The sequence below is a fragment of the Antechinus flavipes genome, chromosome 2, assembly GCF_016432865.1.
Source record: "Antechinus flavipes isolate AdamAnt ecotype Samford, QLD, Australia chromosome 2, AdamAnt_v2, whole genome shotgun sequence".
Classification (NCBI taxonomy): Eukaryota; Metazoa; Chordata; class Mammalia; order Dasyuromorphia; family Dasyuridae; genus Antechinus; species Antechinus flavipes.
Window position 1 is genome coordinate 433,240,844 of NC_067399.1, and position 27,564 is coordinate 433,268,407.

At 36.7% G+C, this 27,564-nt stretch overlaps 1 protein-coding gene across 4 annotated transcripts in view; it reads left to right on the forward strand.

The window, feature by feature from the left end:
- Window positions 1-3,413: 3,413 nt before the first annotated feature.
- The window catches only part of HRH2 (histamine receptor H2), a 48,936-nt gene continuing 24,785 nt past the window's right edge, over window positions 3,414-27,564 (forward strand). For all 4 annotated transcript variants that reach the window (XR_007950807.1, XM_051978979.1, XM_051978978.1 and 1 more), the window contains exon 1: window positions 3,414-3,627. The gene's annotated coding sequence lies outside the window, so the exon portion shown is untranslated. The remainder of the gene's footprint in view (window positions 3,628-27,564) is intronic.

The window sequence follows — 27,564 nt, forward strand, 5'->3', positions numbered from 1 at the left end:
GAACAAATTTAAAGTAGCTTCCTAGTTTCCCCTCTACCCCTTTTATTTGAATTTCATATTCTTTACTGAGCTCTTCCAAGAATTCTTTTTGGTACTGAAACCAATTAACATCTTTCTTTGAGCTTTGGATGTAGCTGTTTTGATTTTGTATTCTTCTTTTGAGTTTATTTTGATTTTTTTTTCTGTCACCATAATAACTTTCCATAGTCAGGTTCTTTTTTGTTGTTGTTTGTTCATTTTTCCATATTTATTTATTGATTTTTAACTTCATTTAAAACTTTACAGGAGTAGAGTAGATTTTTTGTGTGCTGTTATTTACAGAGCTAGTTCTGGGGATCTGTAAGTATTCAGTTCTTCCAAAGTGGTATGATCTAAGGAGAGGTGTTCTCACTGCTCTGCTAGCTTGTGCTTTGATCTGTAAGCAACCACAATCACTTTTTTCTGCCCTGAAACTGTGACCTAGAACTGCTTATGGGCAATGCAATAGAACCTGCCCCTAGTGCCCACAAAGGATCCCTTATAATTTCTTTCTAGTTTTCTGATTCCCTTACAAACTATGGACTAAGTACTACAGAAATCCTGCTGCCAATTAAGCACCCCCAAGATATGTTCCTGGCATGTGCCCACTGTACAATGGCCCAAAACCTTGCTACTGGCTTGCATTGAAGTTCTGACTTTACTGCAGGCTTGCTGGGTGTGATCAGCACTGGATTGTGCTCCACCCTCACTCCAGTGAGACAGACCTTCCCTATCAGTTTTCCAAATTGTTGTAGAGCTGGAAAATTATTTTACACCATGTTTTTGTTGGTTCTGCTGTTTCAGAATTCATTTTGTTGCATTATTTTGAAATTGTTTGGAGAGGATTTTGAGAAAGCTATGGCAAATAAATGCCTACCCTTCTTCAACCATCTTCACTCTGCCCTGTCTAGTCCTTTTAACTGTCTATGTCTGGTACGAATTCCTAATTCCACACAGCTATTTGATTTAATATTAGAAACTTCCTGTAACTTCAGTTTAAACTCTTGTGGAGATCTGTACCCAAAATCTATTTGGGGGGTTTTGCAAAAATAGAAAATAAAATAACTCACAGGATCTATGCAAAGTCCAGAGCATGAATCCCACTTTGCTTCTAACATTCTTTTACTTTGATGAAAAGTTGGGCAGTGATAAACAAAGTACGCAAGATCATTGCTCATATTTCTGACTAAACTATGTCTATGTGCCAGGAAGAACAAGAAAAAAAAAAAAAAAAACCAATCCTGGCTTTTTCCACTGATTTCTGGACAATGTAAAACTTCCCTGTCTCCTTACGGTGACATAGCATCCACAAGCTTGAAATGACCTTTGAAATCACCTAATCCCAACATTTCTTTCTATATTTGCTCCAGAAAAGCAAAGGAATTTTTCAAAGGCCACAGCTATTTTTCAATGCTGAACCTAGATATTTTAGCTGATGGTTAATAGTCTTGGGGCTACTGATAGTTCACCATGGCCTCCCATGGCTCACACAGTCAAATCTCCTTAGTCTGGCATCCAAGGCCCCCTTTAATTCAAACTCCAAGTTGTACAAAGGGGCCAGAGACATTGGAAGAATATCCCTCAATCAGTCCACAAGAATTTATTAAGCACTTACTATATGTCAAACCCTATCCCAAATTCTGGAGATCCATATATGGTCTTTCCTTTAAGGAACTTTTATTCCATATATATATATATATGTAGTTATATGCATGATATTTGCAGAATAGATACAAAGTAATATTAACAGCTGGGGAAGAAAGAAAAAAACTTCTATAGAAGAAAGCATTTTAGTTAATTTTTGAAGAAAAGGAATTGTTCTAGGCATAGGGTGGGGAGGAAGGCAACCAGTCTGAGGGCACAGGAAATACAGAATTGTATAAAAGAAATAGGAAATCAGTATGGATAGTTCAAAGGGAAAATAATACATGAGATAGATAGAAAGTTAGAAGGGGTCCACAGTTGTTAATAGTATTAAAACCAACCAGAAATTTATATCTGATCCTAGAGGTAATAGGGAGCCACTGGAATTTAATGAACAGAAGATGGCATGATCAGATCTGTGCCTTAGGAAAATCAATTTGGTGGCTATGGGGAGAATGAATAGGAAGGGGGAGATATTTGAAGAAGAAAAGGCAATTGGGGGCTGTTGCATTGTTCTGGATGAGAAGTGATAAGGGACTGAACTGGGACAATAGCCAATGAATAGAGAGAAGATAGAGATTTGGCAATTGACTGGATATATGGGGTGATCCACTTTGTAAACAGTCAAGGATTACTTGAAGCTTGAAGGATTATGGTATCTTCAACAAAAAGTTTAAAAGAGGTGGGTTTGAAGGAAAAGATAATCAGTTCTGTTTTAGACAGAGTTTGAAATACCTATAGGGCATCCAGTTAGAAACATTCAATGGGCAATTGATGATGTAGAACTAGAGGAGTTGTCTGTATAGAATTAATAATTGTGCTCATGGATGCTGAGGAGATTATTAAGTGAATGAGTGCTGCAGAGAAGTGCTATCCAAGGACTAGTCATTACATAGTATAGGGGCAAGGGTGAAAGCGGAGTTGGTACCATCTTAATGCTCAAGGTCATAGATGCTCTATATTAGGATTCTCCTCTATCTCTGGAGAACTTCATCAATTTCATATAAAGGTAATCCAAATTCAACTCAACAACTAACTCTGTCTGTCATGGAAAAAGAGATGAGTAAGATATGATATCTGGCCTCCAGGAACTGTCAATCTAAAAGAGAAATAAGTACCTTAAAAGCTCCAATATAAGGGAGTATATAAAAATGATATGTGATACATACTTCAGGGTAGGAGAATTGGGGAAGGCTTCCTGGATAAGGTAGCTTTTGTCATGGACCTTGATGGACAAATAAACAAACCAGCCTTGGCAAAGCCAGAAACACAAAATCCTATGTGTTATTAAACTCCCTCCCTACTGTGGTATTCTGTGTTCAATGACTTAAGGTCCCTTTCACCTTTGATATTCTGTCTTGTGTGTTCTAAGACTCTCCTCTTCTTGCATTCTGGGTTCTCTTTTCTAAATTGCTGTCTCCCTCTAGTATTCTCTAGCCATGACTTTAAGTTTCCATAAAGCTCTGGCATTCTGTGATTCTAAGTTCACTGGGGATATTTTCAACATCTCCACTACTCTGCAGTCAAATATCTGATCCCTCCCACTCTCACTGTGACTCACATATACATGCTGCTTGCCTCTCTCTGTGTGTGTGTGTGTGTGTGTGTGTGTGTGTGTGTGTGTGTATGTGCGCGCGCGCGTGTGTGCAAGTGATAGAAGAAGGAAGAGAGAGGGAGGGAGAGGGGGAGAGAGAGAGAGAGAGAGAGAGAGAGAGAGAGAGAGAGAGAGAGAGAGAGAGAGAGAGAGAGAGAGAGAGAGAGAAAGGACGGGGAGGAGGCAGAGGGAGGGAGTAAACCTCTGTCACTCACTAGAACCACTGCCATCATATTGGGGTCTGGGAGAGCTCCAAGTCGTTAAATCGTGTGCTGCAGGAAGTTGAGCCAGAGAGAGAGACCACGAGAGGCACTGAGAATCAGGGGCTCTGCTATCCTGTAAGCAAGTCCTCCAGCTGCTGACTGCATCAGGTACAGTAGTGTGCACTTTATTGTCTTTTTATATCCCTCCCCCAATTTGGATATTCTTTGGTGCTGAGCAGGAAGTAGGTGCAATATAGGCATAGGAATGAAACCTAAATGGGGCGAGTTGTAGAAAAAAAATCAATGGTCACTTGAGGAGGAGTCTGTATGCCTTAGATCTCTGAAAGGGGTTTGGGAGGGATGGAGTCCCTTGGCAGAGAACTGACCAAGAAGCTGGAAAAGAGGCTGAAAGAAATGAAGTTACCTGAAGGCTGAGGAGATTGGGGAGGGGAGGTCAATTTAGAGGTAGTTTTGGAAAGTAATTGGAATCATTTGAGTGGGTTTATCACAGCATTTCATTAGTCACATTTCTTCTGAAATGCGGCCACATCATCCCTGGTAGAAAAATCTTTTTCCTACCCACGGAGTTTTATTATGGCTTCTCATGCACAGTTTCTCAAGGTGGATCAGTGCTTGGGCCTGAGGAATACCTCTTGCTCTGCTTCCCCCACAGCTTAGGCAGATCCTTGGCAGAAAAGCAGCAACAGTCTGACCCCCTTCCTCCTTATATTCAAGTCTCTTTATTTCAGAGCCATTCATTTATTTGGGCATTAGCAAGTCAAGCATTCAGGTATGTAACTATATATACATACCTTCTGGAGTTGGGAAGTACATCTTCCCCCAAGGTGCCTACTGAATTATGAAACCCAATGACTATTTTCCCATAAGATTATGTGTACCAAAAGCTGGAGACCCCTGTGTACCTGGGTGTAGGGGCTATGTATGCAGAAGCTTTGTGTACAAAAGGCAATAGGCAGCATCTCTCAAGATATAACAACTGATTCTGTGTAATTATTCATAGTTCTTTAAATTTTTAGAAGACTAGAATATTAGGTTCATAAAACTTTGGGATTTTAGATTCTCAGAATTTTAGAAATAGAGTTTTCAAATTTTGAAATCATATAATCTTATAATTGTGAAACCTTAGAATTTTATGAAGACAATCTCTTGGAATATTAGAATCTTGGAATCATAGAGTCATAAGATTTTAAAATTATGGAATCTTAGAATCATGAAGTCTGAGAAGTTTAAAGTCATGAGAGATTTTATATCTCTAAAAGAAGGTATTGGATTCAGGAAGAGGTTAAATTAAATCATCTCTAAGACTTTCTTCCAGCTCTAAAATTCTATGATTCACATTAAGTCTCTAACCAAAGCAGAAATCTAATCTCTGGTTGTTTTCTCCCCTTTTCCCTGAATTTTAATTTAAGGGATCCCAAAAGTTGAGCCCTAAGAGGGTCCCAGGAAACCCATTACCTGCCTGCCCACTTTGGAACTATGTCATTTTTATATTTTTAAGGAACAGATGTGGACAAAGATGAAAAAAAAGAGAGAAGCATACATGTGTGAAGGGCAATCCACTTTCATGCAAACTATTATAGAGCTGAAAGTTACATGAAAGGTAATTTACTTTAACTCACTATATAAATGAGGAAGCAAGGTCACGGAATAAGTTAGTGAAGAAGTTGGGACATATAAATAGGTCTCTTAGTTTCCAGTCTCAATCTCTTCTACCTTGCTATAAATCTGAAATCACCAAATAGAGCCAGGCTAGGCTTACCCACCAAGCAATTTGGAGTTGGGGCAGCTGGATTTTGGTGTTCAGTCTTTGCAAAGACTAATTCCCTGTGCATCCTTTAACAGGTCATATTCCTTCTTTGGGAAAAATTGTCCCACCCAGGTGTAATGTGTCCTAATGTCCTTTCCAGCTCTGATCTAGTCTCAGTGTTCTAGCTCCAGTCCCTTCCATCTCAAACATTCTGTTAGTCTAGAATATACACAGGATCTGACCATTTACGCCAATCTAACGAGGAAAGAGTTCCTGTACATCAATTTCATCTTTAAAATGTTAACAATAACCCTCCATTCCCAGCAGAAATTGCTAAAAAGGCAAAGAGATCAGAACCACTGTTTGAAATGCTTCTTGAAAATCTAAGTGAAATGTAATTGCCACTTAAAACACAAGGCACTTTTCAGGAAGGGTGGATTATATAGGACATGTGGGACCAGTACAGTGTCTGAGGTTTCCTGGGATACTAAGGATTTTAAAGAATTAGCTAAACAAAAAAAAAAAAAAAAAAAAAAAAAAAGAAGAAGAAGAAGAGTTACAAGGAAGCAAGGAGTCATTTAAGGTGGACCTACTTGGTCCACCAAACTCACTGAGGACATTGGGAAATATCTCCTTCAAGTCCTCCGGGCCTCTTCTCTCCTTGAATGCTAACTATGCTCCATCTTCTAAGGTGCTCCTGGTTACTTTTAGTTAATAGGAGTTGCAAAATATTAAAGCTTGTGGGGACCTTGGAAACCACCTATACTCCTACTTCCTTTATTTTACAAATGGAGAAACTGAGAGCCAGAGAGAGAAAGTAATTCCCCCAAAGTCATGCAGTTAGTAGTAGGTAACAGTTGAAAGTCAAATGCAGGTGTTTTTGCTCCAAGTCCAGTGCCCAAATATTGTACCATGTTTCCAGGACAACCAATGATGTTCAGGTTGATGATTACCTGGCCTTGACTCACCAGAAGTCTGCAGAATGTTTGTGAGGAGGGAAGAGAATGACCAACTATTTCCCATCCTATCCCATCCTCACATAGAAGAGGAAGCAGGATTTATCTATTTACAAAAGAATTTAACTCTGTTAAAAGAAGGAAATTCCTGCCAGTGAATCCAGGGAAGTTGGGGATGAACCTATTAAAGTACAAAACAAAGTTAAAGAACACTAAATTGCAGGTCTAGAAAGTTAGAAAAATGTGGCATGTCAAGGTTGAAATAGGACAGAGCATAGAACAGAATGTTAGAGATTAAAGAGACTCTAGAGCATACTTTGTAGATTGTCAGTATTGGTAGGAACCTTAGAGACCCTCAATCCAACCACCCTCATTATACAAATAAAAAAATGAGGTGAAAGTTACTTGCCTATGGGTGATGGGGGATCCAGGACTCAAAACCTCTGTCTCCTTGACTTTCAATGCTCCTTGTACTTGAAGACAATAATCATTCCCTCCCCCAAGTCTTCTCTACTCCAGTCTAGATATTCTAAATTCCTTCAAAAGACCTTTGCATGGCATGGTCCCCAGTCCCAATCAATGATTTAATGGATAGGACCTTAAGCCCGATGTCCAAAATACCTTGCTTCAGCTCCCAACTCAAACACAGTAATTGTGTAACCCTGAGCAAGTCAATTAACTTCTCTGTGGCTCAGAGTCCAGATCTGTAAAGTGAAGGGATCATATTTGTCCTCTAACATTCCTTCCATCTCTAAATCAATGTTACTCTAGTCTTATGATGTTTTTGTGTGTCATAGGACTATAAACTCCCTAGATGACATACACACAGATACACAGACACACACATATACACATGCATACACAATATCCAAAGCTCCAGAAAAACCATATTGAAGGAAAAGAAGTTCAGAGGGGGGTTTCAAAGGGCAGAACAAAGAAATAGAGACATGATTTCTGAAGAAAGATGAAGAGGTGAGCAATATAGAACAGTTTAGGTTGTCCTCTATTCAGTTAACAGACATGGGACTGAGAACTTGGACAAGGATGACACGCATCTGTAGCTGGGCAGGCCAGAAACCTGATATTAGAGCAGAGAGGAAAGAGATTGTTGGTGTCCAAAAGTTGGTATAACCCACAAGGCTTCAGGTAAATGACCAAGAGAGTCCAGGGCAGCCATAAAAGCTCGCTAGTCCAGGGTCTGCACAAGGGGAACTAGTGGCCATCCAGAAATCACCCTCAACCTGATAGCTCCCATGAGAATCCAGTGGCCTCTTATATCTAGAGGATTGGACACATTCATTTTAGACCCAAAGGGAAGAAGTAAGTGTAATGAGAAGGAAGTTGAAAGCAGACAAATTTCAACTTGACATAAGAAAAATCTTCCTAATAATTAGAAGTGTTCAAAAGTAAAATAGGCTCCAGATGATGTCTGGAGACATCATCACATCATCATCATCATTATCATGATATGAATAAAAATAATAATTAGCATTTATCTAGCACTTTAAAAATTTGCCAAGAGTTTATATATATATATATATATAGTCTCATTTGATTCTCAAATAACCCTGTGAGTAAATGCTATTACCTTCATTTTATAAGTGAAGAAACTACTATAGTCAGGAATTGAGTGACTTGAGGCTGAATTCGAATTAAGAGCTTCCTGACTCAGGGTCTGGCACTCTACTAACTGAACTACTTAGATACAATAAGTTCTCTATCACTGGAGGTATATGAGTTCAAGGCTGGAATTCCTGCTCAGTTTCAGAATGCAAGAGATGCCTTATAAAGGACCTAATTCAATTCTAGGATTTTATCATTCTGACTTTTGACTTTGAGCAGGCTATATCTCTCTTCTGACCCTCAGTTCTTACATAAAAATGAAAGGGTTGAACTAGCCAGTCTTTATCATCCTTTCCAGCTCTCAGCTAAAAGGACTGGAGAGAAGGTGCAAAGGAGCTAGCTATGGACTTTGTATCAGGAAAGAAAAATTCTAATTCCAGTGCAATGCCCACTGGTATTATAGGTAGTATCTGGATTCAAGAAGGCATGAGCTAAAAACCAGCCTCATAGATTTACTCAGTGGGCAAGTCACGTAACTCCTACCTACCTCAGTTTCTTTATCTGTAAAATGGATATAAGAATAGCATCTAACTTCTAGGATTGTTGTGATGATCAAGTAGGACGAAACAGAGAAGGCAAATGATTAGCTCATTCTTTAGATGTGTCCTTCCCCACCTCCCTGCCTTAATTCCCTTTCAGAAAGGAAGGAAAGGGAGATTTACATTTGGGAAGGCCTTACTTGCAAACTCTAGAGATCATTATCTTTATACTACTGCTGCTTGTACTTATTAAGCTGAGAAAAGTCTTTGCAAACTTCAAAGTACAAAAGAAAATACAAATCCACCTTACTATATCTTCAAGGCCCCAAGCTCTGCCAGAGATATCATGGGGGAGTGGACCTAGAGCCTCTCCAGCATTCAGTCTACCCATCATAGCCATCCCAGATGAGGATCAGAGTTGTTCCAGAGTCTCCCTACGTATATATGAAAAATCATTCAATCTCCAAAGAAAGACTGTTGGTTTGGGAGTCAGAGAACTTGCTCTGCTAATTACTATTACTAATAATAATAATACCTGATGTGCATGAGTTTGCAAAGTACTTGGCATGTATTACCTTATTTGATCCTAAAAACTATTCTATGAGGAGACTGAAGCTGAAAAAAGCAAAGGCTTTTAAGCCTCTAAGGCTTCCCTTATCCTCAAGGTGACCTACAGACTCAGAAATGCAGAAAGTCTGACCAGGAAATTAGATTTCTTCAGCTGGAAAAGGGTGGAAAGGCTTAACGGATACCCCACCCCAAGCCTGAAAGATTAGGATTAACTGGCTGAGAGTTCCATGAAAGTTACTTCAATAAACACATTGTTCATTTTAATAATAGATATAGGAGGTCTTATCTTAGAAGATTTTTAGCAGATGACTAAAAAAATCTCAGATCTGAACACTTGACATCAGATAGTCAGGAGAAATTTCATGTCTCCATGAGACACTGGAGAGCAGTTTTCTATGAAATGGGATTCTGAATTAGCTAAATTCTAACATACTCTCTACCTCTAAAATTCTATATTCCAAGGTCAGTTGCAATTCTGATATATCTTTTTCTGTGGTCTAAGATCCCTATTAGCCATGATATTCATGTGTCCTATGTGCCAAAGTTCCTCAATATTCTTAGTGCTGTATTCTAAAGCTCCCTACAACTCAATCTGATTTTGGCTTCACTCAGTAATTTTGTGGCTGGCTTATGGACCACAAATTAGATACTTTTGTCCTAAGTCACCTTCTACTAACCAGGAAATTTTTTGTTGTTCAGTCATTTTCAGTTGTTTTCATGGCCCCATTTAGGTTTTGTTTTGTTTTTTAGCAAAGATAATGGATGGTTTGCCATTTTCTTCTCCAGTTCATTTTACATATGGGGAAACTGAGGCAGACAGAAGTAGGTGACTTGCCTAGATTCTCACAGCAAGGAAATGTCTGAGATCAGATTTGAACTCAGAAAGCAGTCTTGCTGATCAGACCTAGAGCTCTGTGCACTCCAGCACCACATAACAGCCCTCCTGCCAATTCTATGAATTGTCACTCTATTGACAATATTGTGACTCTATTGTCACTGTTGTTACTACTGTTGTTATTATTTGTCCTTCATTCTCAAAGAGACCCATGACATCAGGGAGTCGATGCTGTGACATACAAGTGAATTGTATTTGAGAGAGAGCTGTGCAAAGTCCCCTGCCTCACTTTCCACTCTAGAGCAATCTGGATCTGGTGGCCTGATATAGAACAGGACAACTGGAGATGGCCCTGAATTTTGGCTTTTTAAGCTAAGGTCTTCAACAGGTCTCAGTTTAATCACATGAATCTGTAAAAGTATGACTGTAACCCCATAGCAGAAAGTTTCCTTACAGTACCCCCAATAAATGATCAGTCATTCAGCTTTTCCCCTGGACAGTGAAGGCTCTCATTCTGTAGACAGCCAGTTAATTAACTGGACAGCTCTGATAGGAAGGTCTTTCATCTATCAAGCCAAAATGTAACTTCCTACAATTTCCATCTAGTTCTCCCCTGAGAACTCAACAAAATAGGATCATAAATTTAGATCATCAATTAGATCATCAATTTAAAATTGAAAAATATCATGAAGATCATCTCATTCAGGGGCTCTTAAATATTTTCCACTCATGACTCCTTTTCTCCTGAGAAATCTTTAAGTGGCTCTGGGAATATAAGATATATAAGATAGGTCTACAAATCAAATATTTATTCATAATAAATCATAAAAAAAATATTTTAAAACAATTTATCACACATAAAATTTTGCCATTTATTACAGACAAAAGCAGTTTTGCATACTAATGACATTAATGTGTTTATTTTTACATAAAAAATTAAATCTTGACATAACATTTGCTAACTTTTACTGTTGCAAAATTTTTTATGATCCCCACATTCAGTTATGTGACCCCATATGGAGTTGCAACCACAGTTTAAGAAACTTTGATCTAACTCTCACACACATACACGCACACACACACACACACACACACACACACTCATTCTAGGTGAAGAAACCCCAGGAGATTAAATACTTTGCCCAAATTTACATATGGAGAAAGGGACAGTCAGGATTTGAAGTAGGGTCATTTCACTCTTCTCAACTGTCTTCCTTATAATAGTTCTTCAGATATACAAAGGAAAACTATTTTATCTACCTTTCTTTTCTCCAGGTTAAACTTTCCTGTTTCATTCAAGATATCTTAATTTGTCACAATTTTGGGCACCTTTCCCATCTGTTTTGTCCTTTCCTGAAACAGCAACAATAATAAAAATATGGCAACTCCCAGGGGAAAAAACTCTCTTTGCTGATAGTGAGCAATTACAAATCGTAGGAACTTAGATTAGTCAATTGGGGACAATAAGCACTGAACTGCCTGACTCAGGATCACACAACCAGTATGTATTTTTGTACAGGTAGAACTGGAACCTTGGTTTTCCTGAATCTCTTTATCAACTATAGTAGTAGTATTCCTGCACATTAACTTAGAAAATCACAAATTAACATTATCTTTGTAATATTATATTTTTGTTTATTTTGTTAAATACTTCCCAATTATATTTTAATCTGATTCAGACTCAATGGGGAGTTTTGCCAGTCAATTAAAGCCTACAGGCCAAGTCTGACATCATTCTGTTTATCTCCTGGCTGATTCATAGAATATTAGAACACTGAATGTCAGAACTAGAAAAAAGAACATATTTTAAAACTTCATGAATTTGTGATCTCCTTGAAGATGGCACTCATTCTGTTGATGTAGTTATTAGCCAGTTACCCTCTTATGTTTAACAAGAAATCCTCCAGAAAAGATTTACCCAATGTTCTAAAGACTAAAGTCTTTATCTACAATAAATACAATAAATTGTAGGTATTTCTGTATTTCATTAATCTACCTGAGTGATCATCTGGCTATTATTGCTCTCCACACCTCACTATATTTTTTTCTAATCCTTGCATTTTTTAATTGTTATTATTGTCTGTCCTTCGTTCTTGAAAAGGACCATGACATCACAGAAGAAATGTCATGACATGCAAGTGAATTGGATGTCTGGCACATGCATTTGGAAATATCCAATAAGCAGTTGGGGTGTAAGACTGGAGATCAGGAAAGAGACTAGAGCTGGATGTACAGACCTGGGAATCATCTTCATGGAGATGATCATGAACCTATTGGAGTTGATAAGATCACCAAGAAAAAAGGATAGAAACAGATGATGTTCCAGCAAGGGAAACTCAAATAGGTAGAAGAATCAGGTACAAAGACCTAAGAAAGAAAAACTGGCTTGGTTATGTCATATGGCATTTGTTGAGCTCTTACTTAGTGTCAAGCACTGTGCTAAGCACTGTTGTTACTGTTACAAAAGTAAGTCAGTCTTTATCTTCAAGGAGATACATTCTACTGGGGAACATAATGTACACAGATAAATAAGAGATATACAAAATAAATACAAGTTGATTTGGGAAGAAAGGAGGAAGAATGATAATTTTTAAAATCTGGAAAATCCTCTTGAAGGAGATGGCATATGAGCAAGGTCCTTGGATGGAGCAAGGAGTTTCAAGAGATGGAGGGGAGGAAGATGGCTATTCTGAGCATGGGGATGACCTGCACTATGCCCATTCTGTCTGGCCAGTGATAGAGAAGGAAGTGATTCATTTCCCATCACTTCTCATCTACATTTGTCTCTAGGCAAGTTCCTGCAGCTGCTAGAGAAGATAGGAGCCTAGGAGATCTCCATCTGGAGAGAAGTACATTGTGCTGGACTGACCAAGAGACTTTCCATCTAGAGTGCATATGTTAGAATGCCAAGCACACACTTAACAGAGGCCAGATGTGATTTTGTTTGAATAAGAAATAATTGCCCTGAGAAAAGGGAGGAGAGTAGTCATAGAGGGGGAAGAGAAACAGAGAGAAAGATGGGATAGAGGGTAGATATGGGGAAAGGTGAATAGAAATGGGGAAAGGATGGTCACAGCCAGAGGCAAAAAAAAAAAAACAGAGATTGATGCCATAGAAAGAGGAGAGAGAAAAAGATCAGAGGGAAAGAAGGGTGAGTTGATATGGTCACAGAGGAGAAGAGGATTCAGGCGGGAGGTAACATGATAATCAGAGAGCAAGAAGAAGATGGCCCCAGAAAGAGAAGATGAGAGAAAGATAATAGAAATAAGAAAGGGGAGATGGTTTAAGAGAGAGAAGATAGTTATAGAAAGGAAAAATGAGATTTAAGAGAGGAAGGAAAGATTAAAGAGAGAGGAGATGTCATAGAGGAAGAAAGGGAGCAGAGAGAAGAAAAGAGGATTGTAGGAATCATTTCAGGGAGGGGATATAATGAAGACCAAAAAAAAAAAAAAAAAAAGGTAAAAAGGAAGTGCAAGGGAATGATCAGAGAGAAAAACTAATAATCACAAAAGCAAATGGATCATGGGATAAAAGACTCAGGAATGGGGTGACAACAGAGAGAAAGGAATCAAAGGGAAGGGAAAACAATAATCTTCCCAAAGTCTGAGGAGCCTGAAGCTATGATTCTTTCTAAAACCAGCATACAGCTCCTGCTATCCCACTTTCTGGGCTTCTGAAAAAGAAAAGAAGGAAACTGGTCACAGAGAAAGGAGGAGGTGGCAGAATGGAGGGCATGGCCTGAGGTCCAGAGGGAACATTCTGGATGGAAATTATTTTCAAACAAATGAGATTCTTAGTCAGCTTCTTTGCCTAATGAAGTAATGTATCACCCTTTGAAAAGAGAATGAAATCCCCACTGGAACTCTAAGAACTGAAAACAAAATGACAAGAATGTTGTAGCCTTAGAAATCAGACAATGAGGGCTGAGGCTGGAAGATCTGTGAGCTTAGAGTTCTGCTCAGCAGGAAGTCAGAGATTCCCACAAGGAATCCAGGGACCTCAAGCTCTAGGACACTGTGGGGCATCGAGGCTGGTCAGGAGCATCTGGGACTTGGTTAGAAAAAGCCAGGAGGGCTTAGGGAGGGTTAGCCCTCCCCTGTGAGGGGGACGGCTAAAGTGTGGAGCTATCAAGCAGAAAGATCCACCTATAAACCCCAGCTGACGCTCACACATAGAATGGGCTAAGGGAAATGGTTTGTAATAAACTTGGAATAGTAGATTGGAGCCAACTTGTAAAAAATTTTAAACATCAAAAGGATGTCTGCATTCAATCCTATAGAAGCAATAGGGAGCCACAGGAGATAATTGAGCAGAGAAGTGATATAGTTAGTATTATATTTTAGAAATATTTTGACAGCTGTGTAAAGAATCGATTAAAGAGGAGAGAGATGATATTTGAAAACTATTCTAATAGTCCCAGCAAAATGGTCTGAACTATGATAAGTGAAAGGAGATACATCTGAGATACATCATAGAGATAACAAGTGAACAATTTGTGGCAACTTTGGTGGAGCCAGTGACCTCCCAGATCAGTGTGGAACAATAAAAAAAAGCACTGGATTTGGAGTCAGCAAAATTGAGTTGAAATCCTGGCTCTGACATTTATTCCCTGTGTGACCTTGCATATTCTCATCTTCAAGATGACAGACTTGTACTGGATTACCTTTAGAGTCTTTTCCAGTCTGTTTCCATGGCTATATATTCATTCAATTATTCAAGAAGTGGCATGGAACACTAGATAGGAAATTTAGAGGCTATTTAGTCAAAAGGACCTGAGTTCAGGTCCTGACTCTGTAATCCTAAACCAGCAAATTAATCTCTCAGAGCACTAAGCAGCTCTAGTGAAAAGTTACAGAAAAGATACCTGCAATCTACTGCATTGGTAGAGGGAATTCCCTCATCTGGAAGTTGCCTATACTAATGAAATCAAAGGTCCAATCCTAGTCTTCAGTGCACTGCTCAACCCTTCCTAGAAGGTCTTTAGAAACCAAGGAGAGAGGCAGGACCTGGATGCCAGAGAGAGAGCAGTCTGAGTTCTCAGTAAAGGAACATTACCAGAAATTCAATGCTTTTCTTTTTCCTTTAGTAAAATGAGCATATCAGAAAATCTGGATCCATGTCCCTTCTCTGATACATTAAGTTGTGTGATCTTGGGGGATCCATAAATATTTCTTCATGAAAATCCTTTGGAAAGTAGGTGGTCCAAGTATTGCAGCCCCTCCCATTTTACAACTGAAGATTTTATTAAGAGCACCAGAACATGGGTTTTTTGAGAAGGAAACAGAGGAAAAAGTTGAAATAGATGGTTTACTTGCCTTTTAGGACAGAGCTCCAAGAGCCCACTTGATTTCAGTCTCACAAGTAGAAGATGGGGAAGATACAATTACATCAAAGTTTTCATAATTTAAAAAGAGAGAGCTTAAATTCAGGATTAAACTTCATTTCAATATGTGTCAGGAATGTGAAGAGGTAGCCCCAAAACTTAATCTGACCTTAGGCCATATAAACAGTCCCCCATTTGGAGAATCAGGTTCAATTCAGGGCATTACATCCTTTGATTCTGTTCAAAGAAAGGAAGCAAAGATGGTGAGTAAATCAAAAACTGTGTCTTGGAGGAGATGAAGGAAATGGAAATGTTTTGTCTAGACCGGAGAAAATTTAGTGGGGGAGGGGGATGGGGGAGGCGAGGGGAGGGGGGTAATGACAACAATTTCTTGCTTCTAAAGTTTGCCATGTGAAGGGGAATATGATCTGCTCTGGATACTTTCAAAAAAACCTGGAAAGACTTAGATGAACTGATACAAAGTGAAATGAACAGAACCGGGAGAGCATTACACACAGTAACAACAATATTGTGTGAATAACAAGTGTAAATGACTTGGATATTCTCAGTAACACAATGATCCAAGACAATTCTGAAAAACTTATGAAAAATCCTATCCACCTCCAGAGAATGAAATGATACCATCTGAATATAGGCCAAAATATACTGTTTTTTACTTTCTTCCTTTTTTTAATTCCAGTTTTCTTGCACAAAATGACTAATATGGAAATGTTTTGCATGATTGTACATATATAACCTATATCAGATTGCGTACCATCTCAAAGGGAGAGGGGAAATGAGCAAGGGAAGAGAGATAAGATTTAGAATTCAAAAATCTTTTTTTAAATGTTAAAAATTGTTTTTACATTAATTGGGAAAAATAATTTTTTGAAAAAAGACATGTTAGCCTAATGCCAGAAGGCAAACAGAACTAACTGACAGTTAAAGGAGGCTGATTTTGAATTGATTCCAAGATTATTTCTCCCATTTTACAAGTGAGGAAAAGGATGCTCAGAGAGGACATGTGACTTCTCTATGATTGCCTATCTGGTAAGTGTCGGGAACAAAATGGAGCCAAGATTTTTTAACTCTATATTCAATATCCCCAAATTTCTAGAGTTCCTTCTAATTTACCTCCTGCTCCAATAATTCTCTCTCCTTATTGTGACATGTATATGTTTTCCTCTCTTCTATTTGAATGCCTAAAATCCCTGTCAACAACATGGAAGAGAATTTAGAATGAATTATCAGTTGCTTTAAAAGATTTTGAATGGGTTCTTTCCATCTAAGCACAGTACATAACTATCCAAGAATGATGTGATTTTTCACTTATTAATTTAAAAACTCAATGCGTGGAAGTATAAGAGCTGTAGGAAGAGCTTAGGACAAAATGATATGTATAGCAAACAGAGATAATGGACATGGAGTCAGGAGGCCTTGGCTCTCTCTACTCTAGAATCTGCCATATGCTTTCTACTTCGCCATGAACAAAGTATTCTCCTCTCTGGCCTCCAGGTTCCCCATCTATACCAGTTATCAGGGACTAAGTCAAAGGACTTATTTCTAGCATTTTATAATTATACTTAAATTATACTTAAATTAAATTAAATCATGATTCTTAAAAGGCCTAAACCTTTTTCAGGTGGTCAGAGGGCAAAAAGCAAGTAAACTGAGAATAGATTATGATCATCCAGCAAGTGGAAATTCCTGCTCATTCTAGTGGGTGAAGGAAATATCACTCTTGGCCCTGGGATCACTTCCACTTTGTCATAGGCTATAAATTCTCAGAAATTTATTTTTAATGCCACTTAAAATGTTCCAGGTAAGTACTTTAGGTTTATAGCAGCAACCCTCCCTATAAGTTTTCTTAGGAAATGATGAATACACTCACCCACCTTTAATCAGATAATCATAGGGGCAGGAAACTTGGAGATTGTTTAAATGGCACAGTTTTTATTCTAAAGGAGGAAACTTTTCTATTTATTTTCTAAACATCTCAGCATTCTGGTTTAGTGTTTAATTTGAATGTACATCTCAGTCAGAAGCTCAAAGATTACATCAGTTGTAAAGGATAGCAAGATATAAATCATAAAATGTCAGAGTTGGAAAGGCCATTAGAATACAAAATGTCAGAACTCAGAAGGATTTTAGGACATCAAAAGTCAGAACTTGAAATTATTATAGATGGAAGATAGAATGTGAAAGATAGATGCAACCTTATAATCATAGAACACAGAATGATTATAGTTGTGAGGGTTTCCAGAAGACAAACTAGAGAATGTCAGACTGGATGAGACTTTAGAAAGAAAAAAGGAACAAACATCTATTGATTACCTACTGTGTTCTAGACACTGTGCTAAGCATTCTACAAATATTACCTCATTTAATCTTCACTGTAACAACCCAGAGAGGTAGACATTATTATGATCATAACTTTACAGTTGAGGAAATTAAGCCTGCACAAGGTCACATAGCTAATAAGTGCCTGGGCTAGATTTGAATTCATATTTTCCTGACTCCAGGTCCTGGTCCACTATTTGCCTTGGAACACTGAAGCTAAAATTTTAAGACTGGAAAGGATCTTAGAATAACAAAATATACAATATTAGAACTCTAAGTAATCTTAGAGACCATTTAGTCCCTTTCATTCATTTTACATGTTAGGAGAGAACTGGGCTGGACAAAATATTAAAGAAAAATAACTGAGATTCGTGGCAAACATATGCATAATAAAGATAGGAATGGGTAGAGAATGATAATAATGTTCCTTCGATCATCTCTTGGTCTGACTTAAATTCATTTGTACCTTGTGTCAGAGAAAATCTTGAGACTGGCTACCCCTAAGTTAAATAATAATTTGTAAGAGGGAATTATGATCTCTATCTGGACACTAAGTCAAAAAAACTTGACCTAAGCCTAGAGCACTTGGGCTGGCTTTTGAACACTGAGTGACAATGATAAAAGAACTACCAACCTGCCCTTAGAAAAGAAGAGAACCTTCCCTACTGTAGCAGACTACGGCCATATTGGCTCAGTAGTTAATATCAGAAGCTAATAGTAGTAGGGGAGTATTTGAAACCAATGGACTTGGGAATTATTTAATTTCACTGTTTTTATTCTGAAGGAGGATTTTGTTGCTCAGTCATGTCCACCTCTTGGTGTGATCCCATTTGAGATTTTCTTGGTAAAGATATTGCCATTTCCTTCTCATTTTACAGATGAAGAAACTGAGGCAAGTAGGGGTAAATACCTGGCCCAAAGTTACACAGCTAGAAAATGTCTGAGATTGGATTTGAACTCAGAAAGATGATACTTCCTGACTCCAGGTACCAACACACTATCTATGTGACACTTTGCCACTTCCAAAGGGGGAATATATTCCTGTTAATTTTCTAAGTATCTCAGCACCTATATACATACTGGGACAACTCTTTTTAAGAAATATTTTGACCACCAAAACAGTACCCAACTGATACTATGTACTCAGCAATCCCCCATGGTAGGGAACAGCAGAGCAATAAATTTCAGCAGAGATCAGAACCAGTTAAAATAGTGTATTCACATAACCAGAAGACTTCCGTGGTCCTGCAACATCAGAGACATGTTTTGCTCCATATATGTGCCCTGGCCAATACATACCTTACATGTGTGCCCATATACAATCTGGGGATGACATGGGAAAATCAAGGGAATAGAAATAGGAAAGGAGTGAGGATGGGGAAAGGGAACAAGACTGGAAAGTATGAAGCTAGGATGAAATATGAAAAGTGAGACATCCATATGAACCCAAGAAAGATGTGGATAATAGAAGTGAGATGAGCTCTGAAAAAGTTTGCTCAGACCCAGATCCTGACTTTGTCTCTCATAGTCAATTTATCTCACTTGCAGGGTTTGCAGGATTTAAGCCTCTTCCTGTCAAGGAAGACTTAACAGGAAGAGACTCGAATCCTGCATGAGGAAAATGGTGAAGGCAGGAAGCTGTCCAAGGTCTGGGGAAGTGAAAGGGTAGAGTGGGCCATGAAAACCTCCATGAGAGCCTCCTCTCTTCATTGATGGTGTGTATATTTTTCAAAGAATATGCATTGGGAGTTGGGAGTGGAGAGGGAGTATTCCATTGCAAATTTTCATACTGTGCTGTTTCCTTAAAGCCTTTGTGTCGAGAGTTGTGTCATGTGGGCAACTAAAGAAAATCTAAAAACATTAATGAGGGCTCATGAACTATGTATTTTTAGTGAATGCATACTGACAAACTACTTCAAAAAGAAAGTAGCTATTCTGGGATGCCCATGTGTCAGAAGAGCATGCTCCACATATGGAAAACTGGGGTTCAGTGAGGAAAAGTGATTTGCCTAAGTCATAGGATGCTTTCAGAACTAGAACGGCACCCAGTTTTCCTGGCTTTCTGATGTGTACTTCAATTGGCTTCACAGTAGACATGAGCATATAATCATTTAAGCTTTGAAAAGAGAAGTCCCAACGGCTTAAATCTGCATGGAGAAAATCGATTTTCCTGTCACAGCTTTAAAATGTATCTGCTGTCTCTGTGGTGTTTAGTATGCACCTAGTGCTCACCATGGGCTGGGCACTTGGTAAAAACAACTCACTGCTCTAAATGGTTGCTTGCAAATTGGCCAAATAATGCTTGTCAATTAATCAACCTGAATGCAGCATCAGCCTCTATTGTGTGCATTAGAGCCTTTAGAATTCAGAAAGGAAGCTCACCCTACCCAAGCTTGACCTAAGTTCACTCAACACAGAAACACAATCATCATGATGTTCTCTATTTTTGCCAATAGGTGAATGACAGTTTTTATATAACAAAAAGAATCTGAACAATTAGGCAAAAGACCTGGTTTCGAATCTGCTTTCTAACAATATGGAACAATTTAATCTTTCTTGAATCTGCTTCTTTACTATAATTAAGGGAATGAATGATAGATAATACTTGCACTACCCTCATTACAATATTGTGGTGAGGATCAAACTAAAGAATGATATAAACTGCTTTGGAAATGTCCACTAATGGATGTGGAACTAGATCAGGCCATTCTTAACTTTTTGCATGCGTCTTGGACCTCTCTGGAAGTGTGGTGATACTTAAAGACCTCTTCACACACACACACACACACACACACACACACACACAAAATCCCTAAAATAAAAAATAAAAATAAAAAAATAGGATTTCAAAGGAAACAAATTATACTGAAATGTAGTTAAGCTAAATATTCCTTTAAAAGCCCTGACCTCAGGTTAAGAACCTCCAGAGATGTTCTCTAAGATCTCTTAAGGCTCTAAAATACATGATTTTTGTGATCATATTGTTATTATCTATCCCTTCCAATCAATTAATAAGTATTTATTAAGCATCTGGTATTTCCCAGGCACTGCTAATAGTTTGGGGCACTACATATGTGTATGGATATTTATACACACACATATGCCTATACATGCATACATACATGTGCATATAATTATACCTTTGTATGTGTGTATATGTATGTACATATATACCTACAAATCCATACACATACACACACAGATCTATCACTATTTCTTCCAAGTATCCCACTATTCATTCCTCATAGAATTCTCTCTTATAAGCAAAAAGACTTAATTTAAGGAAAAACTTCCTAACTTATCCCAAAATGGAGTAGATCACTTGGAAGGTAGTAAGTTTCCCCATATCAAAGTCTGTAAGGAAAGACTATCATTTGTCCTTTGTTCTCAAAGAAAACATGACATCTGGAGAGGTGATGCCATAATATGCAAGTGAGTTAGATTTAAGTGAGGGTGCAAAGTCACTAGCCTCACTTTCTCCCCCAAAGCCATCTGGATTCCAGGGCAAGATATATATTGGGACATGTTTGGGGGAATATTACAATAGGATTCTTTATCATTTGTGGGTTAGATGTCTACCTCTGAAATTCTGTGAGTCTCTTATTAATATGTTCATACCCCAGCTCCAAGGAAACCTCCAGAAATGTTTTAGATAACAAGCCTATTAATTCAGGAATCTGGGAATCTATATTGAAAGCTAAAAAGCCTTGATTGGTCCTGATTATCCCTTAACTAGGGACGGGGAGACCTCAGGCTTAGCTAAAATGATTCTTCCTACAATGGAGGAGAAGCCAAACCAGCCACCCACCTCTGTCTCCTCTCCTAAATCCATCAATCTATAAAATGTCAACAACAAATTCTGTTCTCCCTGATGGTGACACTATGATGGAAAATATGTTTTTCACTTCCACGCTCTGTATGCTTATGAGAGACTTTAGAGCCTGCTCAAGTCATTAAAGGGAGGAAAAGAGAGTCAATAACACATGAAAATGCTTTGCTAAGTGAACATAGAGCTAATGACACATGTTAGACTAGGTCAAAGGGTAAGCACAGTTTAGTGACACTAGGAACATAATTCCAAATTGCTGTCCAAAATTCTTGGACTAATTTCCTCCAACAGCACGTAACTATGCCTGTGTTCCCAGAACCCCTCCAACATTTGTCATTTTCCTTAGGGGTATGAGGTAGAAACTCAAAATTGCTTTAATTTGTAGTTCTCTAATTATTAGTGATTTAGAATAGTTTTACATGGCTGCTGATGAGAAAATTGTTCATAGCCTTTGACCATTTAATAATTAGGGAATGGTCCTTGTTCTCATAAATTTGAATACATTATATATTTTGGAAATGAGACCTTTATCAAAGAAAGTTTCTGTAAAGTTTTTTTGTTTTTTTGTTTTTTTTTTTTTTTAGTAAATTGTTTCCTTTCCCGTTTTCATTGCATTGATTTAGTTTATACAAAAACTTTTTTAAGGTTATATAATAAAAATCACCTATTTTATCTTCGAGAAAATAAGTCTATTTAGTGATGAAATCTTCCCTTATCTAAAAGGAAATTTTCTTCTTGTTCCTGTGGTTTGTATCTGACGTGACTTTTTTCTTTGATCTATCTAGTTGGAACCTATCTTGCTATGTTAATGTGAAGTGTTGGTCTATACTTAATTTCTGTCAGACACTTTCCTGTGTCCTCAGTAGTTTTTTTTTTTTTAATTAGTCCATATCCCAGTAGCTGGAGTCTGTGAGCTTATAAAACACCAATAGGCTAGAAGGTTAATTTGCTTCTGTTCTTTGTAAACCTAATCTGTGCTACTGACTGACCTCTTTAATTTTTAACCAATTTTGATTGGTTTTGATAATTACTGCTTTATTTTATAATCTGAAATATGGTACTTCTAGGCTCACTTACTTTATACTTTCATTATTTCCTTGAGATTTTTTACTTTTGTTCTTCCACATTAACTTCATTATTTTTCCTGTTCTAAAGTTACCTTTTGGTATTTGATTGGCATGGCACTAAATAAATGAATTAATTTGGGTAGCACTATGATCTGGATCCTATTATGTAGGCCTACCTATAAGCAATTAATATCTCTTGAATTCTTTATGTTTTGTGGATTTATTTGTGTGGCTCCTATGTGTGTAATGGTAGGTAGACTCCGAAATGCTCTATATATTCTACAGGTATTTTAAGTGTAATTTCTCCCTCTCCTTCAAGGGATTTGTTAATAACATAGAGAAATGCTAATGATTTATGTAGAGTTTTTATATCCTGAAACTTTACTGAAGTTATTATTTCAATTAATTTATTGCTTTATTTTCTAAGCAAACTGTCATATCATCTTCAAAAAGCAATGCTTTCCTGTTTGCCTATGCCTATACCCTTGATTTCTTTTTTTTGTCTTAAATGATGCTTTGTCTGCTACTTCTAGTACTATATCAGATATTAGTCGTGATAAGTCATTCTTGTTTTAACCTTGATCTTACTGGAAAGATATTTAATTTATCTCCATTACAGATGCTGGTTCTTGATTTCATATAGATAATATTATTATATTAAGGAAAAGTCCATTTATTCCTAAGCAACTAGATGACTCAGTGGAAAGAGTATTAGGCCTAGAGAGTCTGAAAGATTCATCTGGCCTCAGGAACTTTCTACTGTGTCTCCTTGGGCAAGTCACTTAACCCTGTTTGCCCCAGTTTTCTCATCTGTAAAATAAGATGGAATTGGAAATGAAAACCACTCCAGTATGTTTGCCAAGAAAAGCCCAAATGGGGTCACAGAAAGCCAGACTCGATTGAAATGACTGAATAACAACAGCAAACGTTTAGTCCTAGTATTTTTTAAATAAATTCATGCTGAATTTTGGCAAATGAAATGGATTCATTTTCTGAATCCATATTTATTATCATGATTTTGATTGTTCTTATCAATATGATCTGTTGAGCTTATAGTTGTCCAATATTGTGTCAACCCTGTACTCCTCGTATAAATCCAATTTGGTCACAGTATGCAATCATTTTAATATATTATTGTAGCCTCTTTATTAAATACTTTATTTTAAATGTTTGTGTAGCTATTCCCTAAGGATGATGGTCTATGGTTTTTTTTTTTCCCTCTGTTTTGTTTCTTACTAGTTTAGGTATAAAGACCATATTTATATCATAGAAGGCATTTAGAAGGATCCCTTGTTTTCTAATGTTTGCAAAAAGTTTATGTAATATTTAAATTAATTTCTCTTTGAATGTTGAACAGAACTTGCTTATAAATCCATTTAGTCCTGAGTTGTTTTTTATTCCAATTGGGAACTCATTTGTTGCTTGTTCATTTTTTCTAATATTGACTTATTGAAGATCTCTTTTTTGTTCTATAAATCTGCAATTTTTATAGTTTTGTAAATATTCATCCATTTTATTTAACTTATCAGTTTTATCAAATAACAAGGTAAAACATTTTTATAGGTTCTTTTATTTCTTTCACAATTGTTATAAATTTTTCTTTATTCATTTTTTATATTTGCAATTTTGTTTTCTGTTTCTTTTTCAAGTTAATTTAGCTAATTGTTTATCTGATTTGTATCCTTCCCGACCCCCTAGAAAACCAGCTTTTGCTTCATCTATTAATTCAATTGTTTTTTTCTTTCAACTTTATTAATCTCTTCTTAGATTTTCTATTTTGTTGTTTTATTGAGGTTTTTTAAAATATGTTGGTTTTCTAGGGATTTTTTTTTAGTTCCATGCACGATTCATTGATCTCTTTGTTCTTTCTCTCATTCTTATGAATATTTAGAGATAAAAAGTTTTCCTCTAAGGATTGTTTTGACTGTATCTCACAAATTTTAATATGTGTCTCGTAATTTTCTTAGATTAAATTGTCTAATATGTCTCTGGATTTATTTTTGACATACCAATTTTAATATTATTTAGACTGCAAGTCCTTTCAATGTTTTCATCAAAAAACCTTTACTGCATATAATTTTAATTACATTGATTACTAAAGGATATGTTAAATTTTTCTGCCTTTTTGCATTTGTGTGAAGTTTCATAGCCTAATGCAAGGTAATTTTTTTATAATGGTAGATGCATTTATATCTGAGAAATATAAATACATTTTATATTGCCATTCTGTAATTGCAAGAGAACTGTTGTATTTGAATTTTCTAAAATTCTATAGGTATTTTATTTTTTCATATTTATATTTTTATAATTATGTAGGTCTGAACAGAATAAATTGAGGTCCCAAATATTATAATTGTGTCTATTTCTCCCTATAAGTTATTTAGATTTTCCCTTAAATATCTAGATACTCTCTCATTCAGCACATATCAGCATAAAAATGTTTTCCTCTTTATCTCTTTTAGTCAAATATTTGCTGTGCTTTTTCTGAAATCATGATTGCTACCTTTGCTTTTTGAGGTCAACTAAAGCAGATAGATTTTGTTCTAGCCATTTATTTTAACTGTGAATTTTATGTTTCCAATTATATTTCCTGCAAATATTTTTTGGCTTCTGCTTTTTAATCTATTCTACTATCCTCTTCCATTTTATGACTTCATCTGCATTCAAATACACAGTTATGATTGTTAGTTGTACCTTCCCCACCATCATTACCTCCTTCTTTCTTATGCTTTTGGCTAACTTTGCCCCCTGCCTCCTCTTTACAAATAAGAGGATGATGGAGAGTAGTTAGCATTAGTGATTTACACTTGATGCAATCTCCTTTCACTCCCCTGCTTTTCCTTATCCCCTCATGCAGATGACAATTACAGATTCTTGCCCTTCCCTTCTAAACTTTCCTTTATGATCCACTTCCTGAATTTGAAGTTTGTTTTGCTCATGGTATATCCCTCTCTTCCTCTTCCTCTTATTCCCACCTCTTCTTTCTCCCACTTCCTGTATTGAGTTGAATCTATTTCAACCAAAATTTTTGCATTTGTTTCTTTTCATCCCCCTTTTTCAACAATGTATTCCTCTTTTTCTTCCTTTTCTTACTTTCTTTTTAAGACTATTAAGATACAACACAACCTCTCTTTTTACTTAACTGCTTCTGTGATCATTAATGACATTAGGATTTTTAAGAGACACTTGTTTCTTTAGTCCCTTTCAATTGCTCAAACATATTTACCTTTTGTGGTACTCTTGACCCTTCTGTTTTTATTTCTCAGTTTCTACTCATCTCTGGGCTTTTCTTCAATAATGTTTAAAAGTCTTCTACTTCAAGAAAAATCCATTTTTCTCCTATAAGATTTTACTCAGTGGTGAATTCTAATTTATTCTTGGTTGTAAACCTATATTGTCTATTTTTTGGAACATCATATCTCAAACTATCCTTTTCTATATATGAGAAACAACCAAATTTTATATGAAAGTAACAGTAGTTCCTCAATGTTTGAACTCTATCTTGCTGCTTTTTTCTTTTGCCTGGAAACTATGGATTTGGACTATGATATTCCTAGGAGTTTTCATTTGGGAGTTTCTTCACAGAAATGAATAGTGGATTCTTTCTATTTTTACTTTACTCTCAAATAGAACTTGGCAATTTCCCCTGATTTCTTGACAAATGAAAGAAAAAATGCTTGAAATAACTGTTTTTTGAAATAGTTAACATTTCTGCAGCACTATTTATAAATTTCTTTACATATTTATTATCTATTATACTCAGTTATATGATATAAATAAATAACAGTTCTATGGTATAAATGATATTATTATTCTCATTTTACATATAAGTAATTGAGACTGATAAGGCCATTTGGTTTGCTGAAAATCATATAGCTAATAAGTGTCTAAGGCAAGATGTAAATTCAAGTCTTCTCAATTCTAAGTCCAATATTTTTATCAATTATTCTGTTTACTTCAGGGTCTTTTTTTATTGGTCATAGTTTTAAAGAAATCCAATTATTCTTTTTTTTTTTTTTTTAATAAGGCAGTTGGGATGAAGTGAGTTGCCCAGGGTCACACAACTAGGAAGTGTTAAGTGTCAAGTCCAATAATTCTTATGGTTATTTTTCCCCTTTGAATTTTTTTCCAGATGAGTTCTTTTTGATCTGAAGTACCTCATTTTTTCAATTTTTTTTAATTTGTTTAAATATTTCTCATTATTTCATGAAATCATTAACTTCTATTTGGCCCAATCTGATTTTCAGGGATTCTGTTACTTGAATAAATTTTTACATTTCTTGTATTTAACTATTAACTTTCCTTCTAAATTTTTCATCTACTGCTCTTGTTTCTTTTTCATTTATTCCATCTAGAGATCTAATATAATTTATAATATTTTAAATCTTGCTTCATTCTTTCAAGAATTATAGTTAAACTTGTGGCCCAACTGTATTTTTCCAAGGCTTTGCTGATGGACATGATGGAATTATTCTCTTTTTCTTGAATTTGTGTCTTTGTCATCCCTGGATCTAAAACTACAAAGTGCCTTACATATGTTATCTCCTCCCGACTCTGATGTAGGTACTATTATTATTAGCAGTTTTTTACACATGAGAAAACTGAGCCTGAGATAAATTAAATGACTTAAGCAGGGTCTTACAACTAATAAAGTTCTGAGAGAGGATTTGAAATCAGGTCTTCTTCCCTTCAACTCGAACACTCTACCACTATACCAGCTAGCCCAATAGATAACTGCTAGCCCCAGTGTCTATCACCCAATCAGAAGTTCCTGCAATTTCAAAGAGATAAAACTATCAACTTGTCATTGATCTTAGTGCTCTCTTCTCGTTTCTCAGCTACAAAACTTAGCCTAGGTCTATGGAATTAATGCAAATTCCTGATCCAAGGTCAAAGCAACAGAACTGAGGCTCACACCTAGTTCCATTTTTTCCTGTACTATGTACAAGCCTAGGATCATTCCAATGCATAAATAAATCTATTCCTTGCCCTAGTATGCAGGAGGCAAGTCTCAACCTCCATCCACGTTGGATTTTTGATCCAGCTCCAGAGACAGAGAAACTCATTTGTTCCTCCTCTGGGAGGGTCTTCTATGTCCTTCCCCATGTCCACAGTTTATCTCCCTATACTGGCCTCAATCAGAAAAATAACCCACTAGAATAACTCCTTGGATTTCTTGAAAACACCAATCATTCTGGTACTCCTCTTTGACCTTTGTTGGAATAACTGTGGGAGAGAACCAGGCTATACTGCTTCCTTCCATTCTGACAAATTTACCGATTGTGTGTGTGTGTGTGTGTATAAAACTAAAATAT